The sequence below is a fragment of the Salvia splendens genome, chromosome 9 (assembly GCF_004379255.2).
Source record: "Salvia splendens isolate huo1 chromosome 9, SspV2, whole genome shotgun sequence".
NCBI lineage: Eukaryota > Viridiplantae > Streptophyta > Magnoliopsida > Lamiales > Lamiaceae > Salvia > Salvia splendens.
This window is the reverse complement of record NC_056040.1, coordinates 27426136-27437544: the sequence shown is the minus strand read 5'-3', so window position 1 is coordinate 27437544 and position 11409 is coordinate 27426136. Positions and strand designations below refer to the sequence as shown.

Here is an 11409-nt window from a genome sequence, read left to right as displayed (position 1 = left end):
TGCCAACTTGATATGGAAGGATTATGGAATTTTTACTCCTTTGCTTATGCTTATCTTCTTGATTTACTGCTAATTTCCTTTTTTGGTTCACCACTGCTGCTGCTACGGCAATTGATGAATCTTTAATTCGTTGTTAGGATGCAAAATGAGGAAAATAGGATTCTCTGTGGCTGATAACAAGATTTAGGGGGTAAAATAAGAGAAAAATATGCAAAGTATGAATCTTGTTCATATCTCCCAGCTTTTTATACTAATGATTAATCCTCAACGGTAAACTTCCCCCAATAATTTATGATCATGTATGATTTTTTAGGTTTAGTTGTTGTGACTTCTTTTAAATAAGTAGTTTCAGTTTCTTTTAAAATGGTTCACTTGCCTCCATTAAGTTTAAATTTTTCCCACCATATCACATGAAGAATTTTGCAAGTCTTTCCCATCTTCTGATTCTTGATGGTGCAGATGGGAGATTCTGAGCATGTGTACTCTCTGGACGAAGCACTTGCTACGGTCGGATTTGGCAAATACCAAGGTCTGATGCTTGCTTATGGGGGACTCGGTTATATTGCTGATGCAATGGAGATTATGATTCTCTCGTTTATTGGAGCAGCGGTTGAATCGGAGTGGCATCTGTCTCCTAGTGAGAAGAGCTTGATATCAACTGTGGTCTTTGCAGGGATGTTAGTCGGGTCATATTTTTGGGGTGTCATATCAGATGCTTATGGACGAAAGTGAGATGCTCGGAACTATGTCTTTATCATTTCTGCAGTTCATTTTATATTGAGTGAAGCATGTTCTGGTTCCCCTATCCAGGAAGGGAATCCTTGGTCTTGCCACTCTTACATCTGTTGCTGGGCTATTAAGTGCTTTTTCACCAAATTATACGTCGTTGCTCATACTTCGTTGCATAGCTGGAGCAGGCCTTGGGGGTATGCATACCTTGGTTTTTGGAATTCATCCCAGTACCAAACCGAGGGGTCTGGATGATTGTCTTTTCCAGTTTCTGGACAATTGGAACAATATTCGAGGCCGGTCTTGCTTGGGTATGTAATTGTCACTCTTCTCTCTTGCTCTTGGAACCTTGAAAGTTGATATCTTTTTACAGATTGTCATGCCTAATTTTGGCTGGAGGTGCTTCCTCGCAATTTCTTCTGGACCTTGCTTCCTCGTACTTCTCTTGTACTGTTTAGTACCCGAATCTCCAAGGTTTTTATGTATGAAAGGGAAATTCAAAGAGGTTCATCATATTCTTGAAAAAGCAGCGCGCTTTAATAGGACAACGCTCCAAAACGGGACACTTGTTCTTGATCATATCACGAACGATAATGAGTTTGCAGCACCGGAAGATGCCCCTTTGCTGTCCCCGACAGTAGATGAAGCAGACAACTACAAAAGCAGTCCATCTCCCTCATCACTTCTTCTCCTTTTTTCTCCAAAATTAATTAGAACTACCCTTGCTCTGTGGTGTCTATATTTCGGGAATACCTTCTCATACTATGGTGTTATACTGCTGACTTCTGAAGTGAGCAGTGGTGGAAGTAAGTGTACCTTAACCATGTTGCATTCAGAGAAAAGCGAAAACGCAAGCCTTTATCTAGATGTTTTTATTACTAGTTTGGCAGGTAAGACCGAATTGGATCTGATTAAAAGTTTTACAGCACGCTTACTTGTATTTTCATTAGGCTGACGGCAATTGTTCTTGCAGAGGTTCCTGGTCTCATTGTAGCTGCCTTCATTGTGGACAGAGTCGGTCGCAAGCTTTGCATGATAATCATGTTCATGGTAGCTTCAATTCTACTTATTCCGCTATTAACTCGTCAGAATGAGGCTACCACCACAGCTCTGATGTTTGGTACTCGTGCATTAGTTTCAGCAACGTTCATAGTTGCCTGTATTTATGCCCCAGAGGTACACTTTTTATGTAACTCCCCGTCATAGTTGTGGTGTTTCCAAATATTAAGGAATATATTGTTTAGGGAGTTATAGGAGATAAAATAAAGTACCTAATTAAAAAGAGAATAAAGTAGAACAGAGAAAAAATAAATAATTGAAGTGAGAGTAAAGTAGGAGAAATTATGTGTTAAATTTGTCCATAACAGAAAATGACTCAATCGTAATGGGACGGCTCAAAGATTCAATGGATACAATCTCAAGCGTTCATAGGAATAACTCGAGTATTGTAAACTTAGAACGGGTGAAAACGACGAAGACAAGAACTTGAATTGATTGGGAATGGTTGAGAGAGTGTTGTGGTAACTAACTTAAAACAAACAATACAAACACATTCAAATATAAAGCCTCCAACGGCTATGAAGATCAACAGTGAGGACTTAGTTCCTGCAGTTGTGGTCGACCTATCACACTCCTACAAATATAACACACACTCAATAATTCATTAGGTGTGTTCTCTCTAATTTTCATTTACAATTACACAAATATTACTATGGAGAATAGCTACTCTATATATTCCGCTTCTTTGTATGTTACGGTTTGTGAAGTAATCCATCTCAACAAACTCTGATGATGTGACTCTTGACTCAGTACAACTAATTCCCTCCTAATGACTCTGACTTTACTATCAAAAAATTAAAGAACAAAATAAAATCCTAACTGAATAATCATTAATAATTCGAATCCTAAGGGAATCCACCACCCCGTCCTGAGGCTAGGCCCCAAGTACCTACCATGTCATCATTCCCCTCATTTTCTACGGCGGACCACAACGCCCACAACCCTGCAGGTCGCATCCAGCCCTCATCCAGACCACAAACATTAAATTGCACTGATCATAACTACAAACTATTTTAGTCATAAAATTGAAAACGTTGAATAACTACAAATAACACAGAAAATTCATTGTTCATTTCAGGAGTGTAACAGTGAAAACATTTTACACAGAACAACTATAACACGTAAATTTAAAAACGTTGAACAATTATAACATGAAAATGTTGATCCAATTTTGGGCATGTATAAATTAATCCATCTCTCGTTGATCATTGCTTAACCACTCCTTACTAGGAATCGAGAGGAATTGAGAGTGATAGGAATATGATTTTTATAGAAAAAAAATGAGTTGGGGTTGGGGTTTGGCCGTGCGCGCCCACAATGCCACTGGCTGCAAACAACAGACCCCTCCCACACCACCTTCAACGCGCCAGGCCTCTTGCCGGATCTGAGGTGTGGTCCAACCCCTCCTCAACCTCTAGCGTTGTGAATAACCTAATTTATCCGGAATCCTTAGTGAATACAACTTTAAAAGATAAGTATGAAATATCAAAATAAATCTTAAAACAAATTCAAAAAATATTATTTTTAATTTCTTCTTTTCAATCATCGACTTCACTGTCTACGCGACGCTTTTCCTAGATTTCTCATGCTTTTACACAATTGAGTTTACATCAACGTGGAACCAAATTAGTCCATATCTATTTATAGTAAAAAAAAATTCTCTTTAATGACGGAAATCTCATTTTCCATTATCTCTTTTCCACTAAAACCAGTGCCATAAGGCCATTTTTTGCCGATTGAAGTAGTACAGCATCAATTAAGGTACTAGTTGACAATTATATATAGAATATCCCTATTCTCGAGGATCTCATATAATGAATTCTGAAAATTATAAGCTAATTCGCAGAATTTGAATATCGAATCTAGAACGAATCTAGAACGCAATTCGGTATGTAACAGATTAGATAAAAGGATCATACGCATGCTTTTTACCATTTACCAAATCTCCATTACATTATCGCTAATGAAATACTCTTTCTGTCCCAACTTACTTAGAGAGTTCTTTTGGACATTGAAATTATTGAAATTAAGAAAATATGTTAAATGAAATATATGAAGATAAAATAAAAATAAAGTATGCGGATAGTATGCCCGATCATCTCAGTTCGAAAGAGAGAGAAAGAGATGTAACATCTAATTGTATCACAACCGCAGATCTAGCCATCTAGAAATTCGAATAGGATGGGTTTAGATCAGTTGGTCATTGGATCTTTAGTTTCCGTATTAAATAGTTAGGGGCCGTTTGGTAGCTATGTTACGGCTAGACAAAGAGAGTAATCTGGGTTTATTTGTGTGTTTGGTAGCTATGTTACCAATCTGAATAGCTATGTTACCAATTTGAAAATTCATTGTTCATTTTAGGAGTGTAACAGTGAAAACATTTTGCACAGAACAACTATAACACGTAAAATAAAAAACGTTGAACAATTATAACACGAAAATGTTGATCTAATTTTGGGCACGTATAAATTAATTCATCTCTCGTTGATCATTGCTTAACCACTCCTTACTAGGAATAAAGAGGAATTGAGAGGGATAGGAATATGATTTTTATAGAAAAAAAATGAGTTGGGGTTGGGGTTTGGCCGGGCTCCCACAATGCCTGGACTAGCCGCAAACAGCAGACCCCTCCCACACCACCTTCAACGCGCCAGGCCTCTTGCCGGATCTGAGGTGTGGTCCAACCCCTCCTCAACCTCTAGCGTTGTGAATAACCTAATTTATCCGGAATCCTTAGTGAATACAACTTTAAAAGATAAGTATGAAATATCAAAATAAATCTTAAAACAAATTCAAAAAATATTATTTTTAATTTCTTCTTTTCAATCATTGACTTCAGAGCATCCACAATGGCAGCGAGCGGACCGGTTGGCCGATCTCCGGCGCTCGCCGGTTCGCTCGCCGAACCATTGCAACCGGCGAGCGCACGCCGATCCGCGAGCGCTGGCCGGTCCGCTCGCGGCCATTGCAGGCTCCGGTCCGGCGAGCGATCGGCGAGCGAAATTTTCTTTTTTTAAAAAAAAATTTTCGAAACATTATATATACGCGCTTTGCACGTCATTTTCACTCGCACCACTTGTTTTAACGAGTACTCTCTCTATCTTAATTTCTGTACAAGATCAACAACGTGAAATGAAGAACAACAACGAAGGTACTCCAATGACGAGCGGGTCTCAAACTCCCCCGGTACCCGTGGGAGATGTATGGGGTCCGATGTCCGAGTACTACAACATGTACCCATGGCAGCAGATGATTCCCGGGATGGCAGCCGGGGGGAGTATGCCGGGGGGTTACCGACGATGCCGGGGTGGGCACCCAGTATGCAGATGATGCCGGGGTGGGCACCCTGGATGCAGACGATGCCGGGGAGGGGGGACAATGTCTATCGCCCCAGTTTTGATTTTACGACTGCTTCTTCGCACACGTCGACCCCAACGGAGGTGCAGTTCACCCAATATGAGACTTTCTCCTTAGAGGAGTTGGGGTTTGATCTTCTCGGTGTTCCGAAAACTCCCGTTCAAACGGGGGGAGTAGGGCGGGGTCGGGGCCCCCCAAAGAAGAAGGGCAAGAGGGTCGGCGAGTCGTCGCAGCCGGGTGAGGACGACTGCTCGGTACGGAGAAAGTGGACGGATGCAGAGAACATCGCGCTGTCCAAGGCGTGGGTGAGTGTTTGCGATGATCCCCTCACTTCGAACAATCAGAGGATCGTCAACATGTGGGCCAAAATAGCAGCAGCCTACAAGGCATTTTGCCCGTAGGGGAGGCTGTGCACCGGGGAGGAGTGCCGAAAGGCGTGGGACAGAATCAGGGCTGGGGTCTCCTGATTTTTGGGCTTGTACGCCAACGCCCTCTGCATGCAGAGCAGTGGCCAAACGGAGGATGACTGCAGGAGGATAGCGGAGAAAGCCTTCTCCCAGCCCGGGTTGTATAAGGAGTTCACCTACTGGAACTGCTATGAGGTGCTGAATGACTCCGAGAAGTTCTAGGCAGGTGTCGACGCTGGCTGGCCGAAGAAGCAACGACTGAACTATACCGGTGATTACAGCGGCAGCAGCGGCGGTTCCCACGACCTCCCCGAGGGTGCTCAGGAGATCCCGTCCCCTCCATCGTTCGCTCGCCGAACTCGCCCGGTTGGTCAAAGGCGGGCGCAACGGGAGGCAAGGGGGGGCTCCGGGGGTCCCAGGAGGTCCAGTCGGCATCCCCCCTTGGCCAGTCGACAGAGGATCTCAAATTCTTCGTGCGTCAATAAACGCGTGCTCTGATGGTCAAGATCTTAGCCGATTGGAAGGCGGCAGAGGACCCCGAGGAGAAGAGCTTTCTTCACGCATTGCTCGTGAGCATGCGTGACGATTTGAAGGCCACCGCGGCACTGGGGGGGTACCGGCGGCGACGGAGGCGGCGGCGACGGTGGCGACGGGGGCGATGGAGACGAGGAGTGAGGTGGAGGTCGGGTTTTTTTTAAATAATGTAATTTTTTTAAAAATTAATGTATTAATTTTAATGTACTTTTTTAAATTTAAATAATATTATTGAATTTTCCCGTATCTGTGTCGTAAATTTAATTCCGTATTTTGTGTGACTGTCAATTATTATTTGTTTTATATAATTAGGAGTGATGTGGCTAGGCTATTGCTAGGCTATTGTTGGGCTATTTGTTTGTCCTGATGATGTGGCAGCAGGATTTTTAGTACTGATGATGTGGCAGGATGAGTTTGTGGCTGGGCTATGGCTGGGCGAAAACCATTGTGGATGCTCTCACTGTCTACGCGACGCTTTTTCCTAGATTTATCATGCTTTTACACAATTGAGTTTACATCAACGTGCAACCAAATTAGTCCATATCTATTTATAGTAAAAAAAATTCTCTTTAATGATGGAAATCTCATTTTCCATTATCTCTTTTCCACTAAAACCAGTGCCATAAGGCCATTTTTTGCCGATTGAAGTAGTATAGCATCAATTAAGGTACTAGTTGACAATTATATATAGAATATCCCTATTCTCGAGGATCTCATATAATGAATTCTGAAAATTATTAGCTAATTCGCAGAATTTGAATATCGAATCTAGAACGAATCTAGAACGCAATTCGGTATGCAACAGATTAGATAAAAGGATCATACGCATGCTTTTTAGCATTTACCAAATCTCCATTACATTATCGCTAATGAAATACTCTTTCTGTCCCAACTTACTTAGAGAGTTCTTTTGGACATTGAAATTATTGAAATTAAGAAAATATGTTAAATGAAATATATGAAGATAAAATAAAAATAAAGTATGCGGATGGTATGCTCGATCATCTCAGTTCGAAAGAGAGAAAAAGAGATGTAATATCTAATTGTATCACAACCGCAGATCTAGCCATCTAGGAGTTCGAATAGGATGGGTTTAGATCAGCTGGTCATTGGATCTTTAGTTTCCGTTTTAAATAGTTAGGGGCCGTTTGGTAGCTATGTTACGGCTAGATAAAGAGAGTAATCTGGGTTTATTTGTGTGTTTGGTAGCTATGTTACCAATCTGAATAGCTATGTTACCAATTTGAATAGCCCGTATTTTGTATTCGGTTCACAATTCAAGTCCATATTTTGTATGTTTTATCTATTTTGGTATTTTGACGTGTTTTGTGAGAAATGTGCATATTTTAGCCAAAAAAGATAGCTATAAGACGAAGTTGGAAATCTGAAGATTCTGGGAGTGTCCAGCGACCGCTGCAACACTGCCTGTGACCACTGGCTGCCAGTGACCGCCAAGTCAGCAGCTGTCCGCTCCGGGAAAGTTATGCATGGATTGAAGAACACGCCCAGCGACCGTTGGGCAGTGCGTGGCGACTGTTCCAAAAGTTCCAGTAGCTACGAGACATCGTGCAACGACCGCTGGCCAAGGTGCAGCGGCCCGCTGGAAATATGCGGCGCACAGAAATTGCCCTACTTGCTCCCCAAGATTTACCATACTTTGCAGTCTTTTTCCTTATTTGAGGAGGACGAATTTTCAGTTATAAATACCCCCTCAAGCTTCATCATTAGGAACCTCTTTTTGCAATATATTTCCAGAGTTTAAAAGTTAGAGTACTTCATTGTGCAAGGAGTTGAAGAATGATTCAAGATCATAAAAGTTACAAGGATTCAGCCTTTGGGTTTTATTTGCTTTAGTTTTATGTTTTCATTGTCTTCCCTTCAATCTATGTTTTTAGATTATTCTATCATGTGTAACTAAATTCATAGGATTCTGGGGATGTGTTTGTAACGACTTTGGTTATACAATTCTTTTTTCTATTTAATATCCGTTTTATTCTTACTTTGTTTCTTCCTTAAGTTGTTAGATAATGCTTCACGTTTGAGTGGCACATTCTGTGATGATTTAATATAACTTACTACATAATCGTGAGAGTAGGTTGGCGAGTTAGATCCACTTAATAGACACTACAATTAGCTTCCTTTAAAACGACATTGTTAATTGAGAGTGAGGACTTTTCAAGGGTCTTAGGAGCTTTTAGGAGTTACGTATTTAGGATTGACGACCCTAATGTTTGTAACCAACGTTTGCATCGCATGAGCATAAATTAGGTGACTCGTTCTATCAAAGTAAGAACTGTGCAAGGGTATTGTAGTTGGAATTTGTATAACCATAACTGTGAACGCACATCCCTGGAATTCCCTTATCTCTATACTTTTATCTCCGTGATTTATTTGCAATTAGTTGTTTATTGCTTTTAAACTTTTATTTGTTTTAAAAAATTTCCAAATCTTTTGATTTTCCAAATAGTAATTGAGTCCTTTTTCTAATATTCCTCATTCAAGGTACACATTCACATGGCCTCAAACACCCTCAAACCTCAAAGGGTTGGTGTCACCCTTCGAAAAGGGGAGTCGAAGAAATGGGAAGCCTTAGCCGCGTTGGACGGCTTATCTTCAAGGTATCCCAACTGGGGCACGCTTAATGGCCTCGGTATCAAGCAATCATGGGACCTCATCGCTGAATCAGGGCACCTCACATACCTGTTCACGCAGAAGTTCGGGTCATACAAGGCCCTCACAGTGGAGTTCTTCACCACACTCAATGTGCAGACCTCAGGAAAGAAGATAGAGTCGATGTCTTTCCGGCTCATGAATGAAGAACACAACCTCACTGTCGCAGAGTTCAATGAGCTCTTCCAGTTGTTGGAAGAAGGTGAAGAAGGACTTATTGATGACCCTCGGCCTACAGACTACAATCGAAACGAATTTTGGGGAATGATCAACGACAAGGGGACTTTCAACCCACCTAGAGCCAAAACCAACGCGATCAGAAACTTAGTCGTAAGGTATATGGTGAAGGCCTTGGTCTATTTCCCCTTCGGCCACACGGAAGCAAGTAGCATTTCAACATAAATGTTATTCTTATTATGGGGGATGCTCAGCCGTAGGAGGGTCAACATGGGCCACTATATAAACAAGTACTTGGAGAGGCAGTCGAGGAAGAAGAACGACAAGCTTTGGTGTGGGGGAGTTGTAGCTGCTTTGGCCTATAAATTTGGGGTCAGCTTTGAGGGACAAACACAAGATCCCGGGTCCACGGTGTTGTAGTTGCTTTGGTCTGGGGGAGTTGTAGCTGCTTTGGCCTATAAAGTGAAGGCCGACATTATCTTGGTTGATGGACGGGGTGCGGGGTACTTCAAGATAGACGCAGGGACGTGCATCAGATTCCCCGACCCACAGCTCTTCACGGTTGGAGGATGGGGTTACCAGGCAAACTGGAAAATGAACACTCCGGCTCATCTGGAGAAGATCGAGAGTGACCCCCCTCAAGGGGAAGGCCCTTCCGATGCTATGCCAGCGTATGTACCCCCACATCATATTCCGCAGCCCAATATTCCAGAGGAGCCCCTGCAGATTCAAAATGCACTGGCAGTCATGGACGAGAAGGATGATGAAATCGCCACTGAGCATGAAGTTGGCCAGAGTAGTCGGTCCAAGAGGAGCCGACCGCAAGGGAGACCATCCAGAGACAGTTAATTGGCAGAAATAGCTGTAGGGGTACGAGCACTTCAGGTAGGCCAAGAGTAGCAGGAAGCTCATTGGACTCAGGTGCAACAATGGAACGCGGATGCCATGGCGTGGAGGGCCCAGTGTGACACCCTGTTAGACAACTTTGGGAACCGGTTAGACCACTAAGGGGAACGAATTCAGCACCTGCACACTCGGCTCGACGCTAGTGATGCAGAGAATCAGGCTTTCTACCGGGCATACTACGCGAGGTTCCCACCGCCTTCGAAATAAAGGTATCTCAACCATCCCCTTCTCTTCAAACTTATTCTATCCTCTGTCTTGAATAAGTTTGGGGGGGTTCTGATGTGGATTGGTTGTTTCTTTCTCCACTTGTTTAATGGATGTGTACTTGAGACTATTTTGCTTTTATTTTGCTTAAGTTTGTGTCATTTGGCGTAAGTCCCGCCTGTGGTACTCGAATTTGAATATGGATGACTGCAAGATAATTTGTGCTAAGCAATGGGTTAATAGCTGATGATGATAATTGTTTTGGCTTGAAAATTTTGGTTAGAATGTATAGGGACTTGGGTAATCAAATCATGATTTAATTGTGAGTGAAGTACTTGTTTGCTTGGTCAATGCTAATCCCTGTGAGATTTGAGCCGTATTTCTTTCATGTGTGATTTGATTGAGTACTTGTCTTTGTTTCTAGAACTTGCTCACCGTCATGTCAAGTCTATATAGTGGATGTGAACTTAAGGGATGAAGTTAGGCATTCTTTGATTACCCTCATACACTTGTGAAACCTCTAGTTAGCCTTCAGAGCTAAAACTGTGTTTGATTGTTGGAAAGCAATGTTTAAATCACTCTCTGAAGTGAAAGCCTATAAGAAAGGGAAGCACTCTGAAGTGAAAGCCTATAAGAAAGGGAAGCACATTGTCGTAAGTGTTCAAGGAAGGGGCCTAAGTAAATAAAAAAAAGGAGGTATAAGCTAGACGAAGACTAGAAGAAAAATAATGTAAATAAATAAAAAGTGTGATGGGGATATGAATAAGTGGGTCTTGGAAGTTAGGAGGAAGCTTGATGAAATCTAGCTTATTTGACAGTGATTTCGGTGAATGGTTATTGTGGAGATGTGTGCTTCAATTATATTCTTCAGTCACAATAGCCTAAATGTTCCCTACCGTCCAAAGAGTCTACATTACAACTGATACGCTTGGATTTTGCATTATGTTAAAGGCATTTTTTGGTCCGTTTTGAATGTCATAGTTGCATTACATGTCCATTATTTGCATATTTTATTCATTTTGGTATTTTGACATGTTTTATGAGAAATGTGTGAAGTGTCTGGAGAATCGTGTGTGCTTTGATGCTAGGTCGAGCTTCTCAAACCAGAGAATCCGCTAGATCACAAGGTCTAGGAACTCTGAGGATCTCATAAGTCTCAGTCGTTGGACACACAGATTCCGCATTCAAAACCCTCAACCCGCTATACTATGAATTAGTACAGGGAAGCAGGGATCGATCCCACGAAGATAGACGCGTAAGAAAGCATTTAGAAGACTCTGGAAAGGTGTACGGCTGCGGCCACTCAAATTTGGGTTGAGGTGTAACTATTACTAGACTTAGGAACAAAATACGACACTAGACCTAG

The 11409-nt window shown here is 42.0% G+C and overlaps 1 pseudogene; it reads left to right on the top strand.

The window, feature by feature from the left end:
• The first annotated feature begins 459 nt into the window (after positions 1-459).
• LOC121749375 lies at positions 460-9782 on the top strand (annotated as a pseudogene).
• Positions 9783-11409: the final 1627 nt, after the last annotated feature.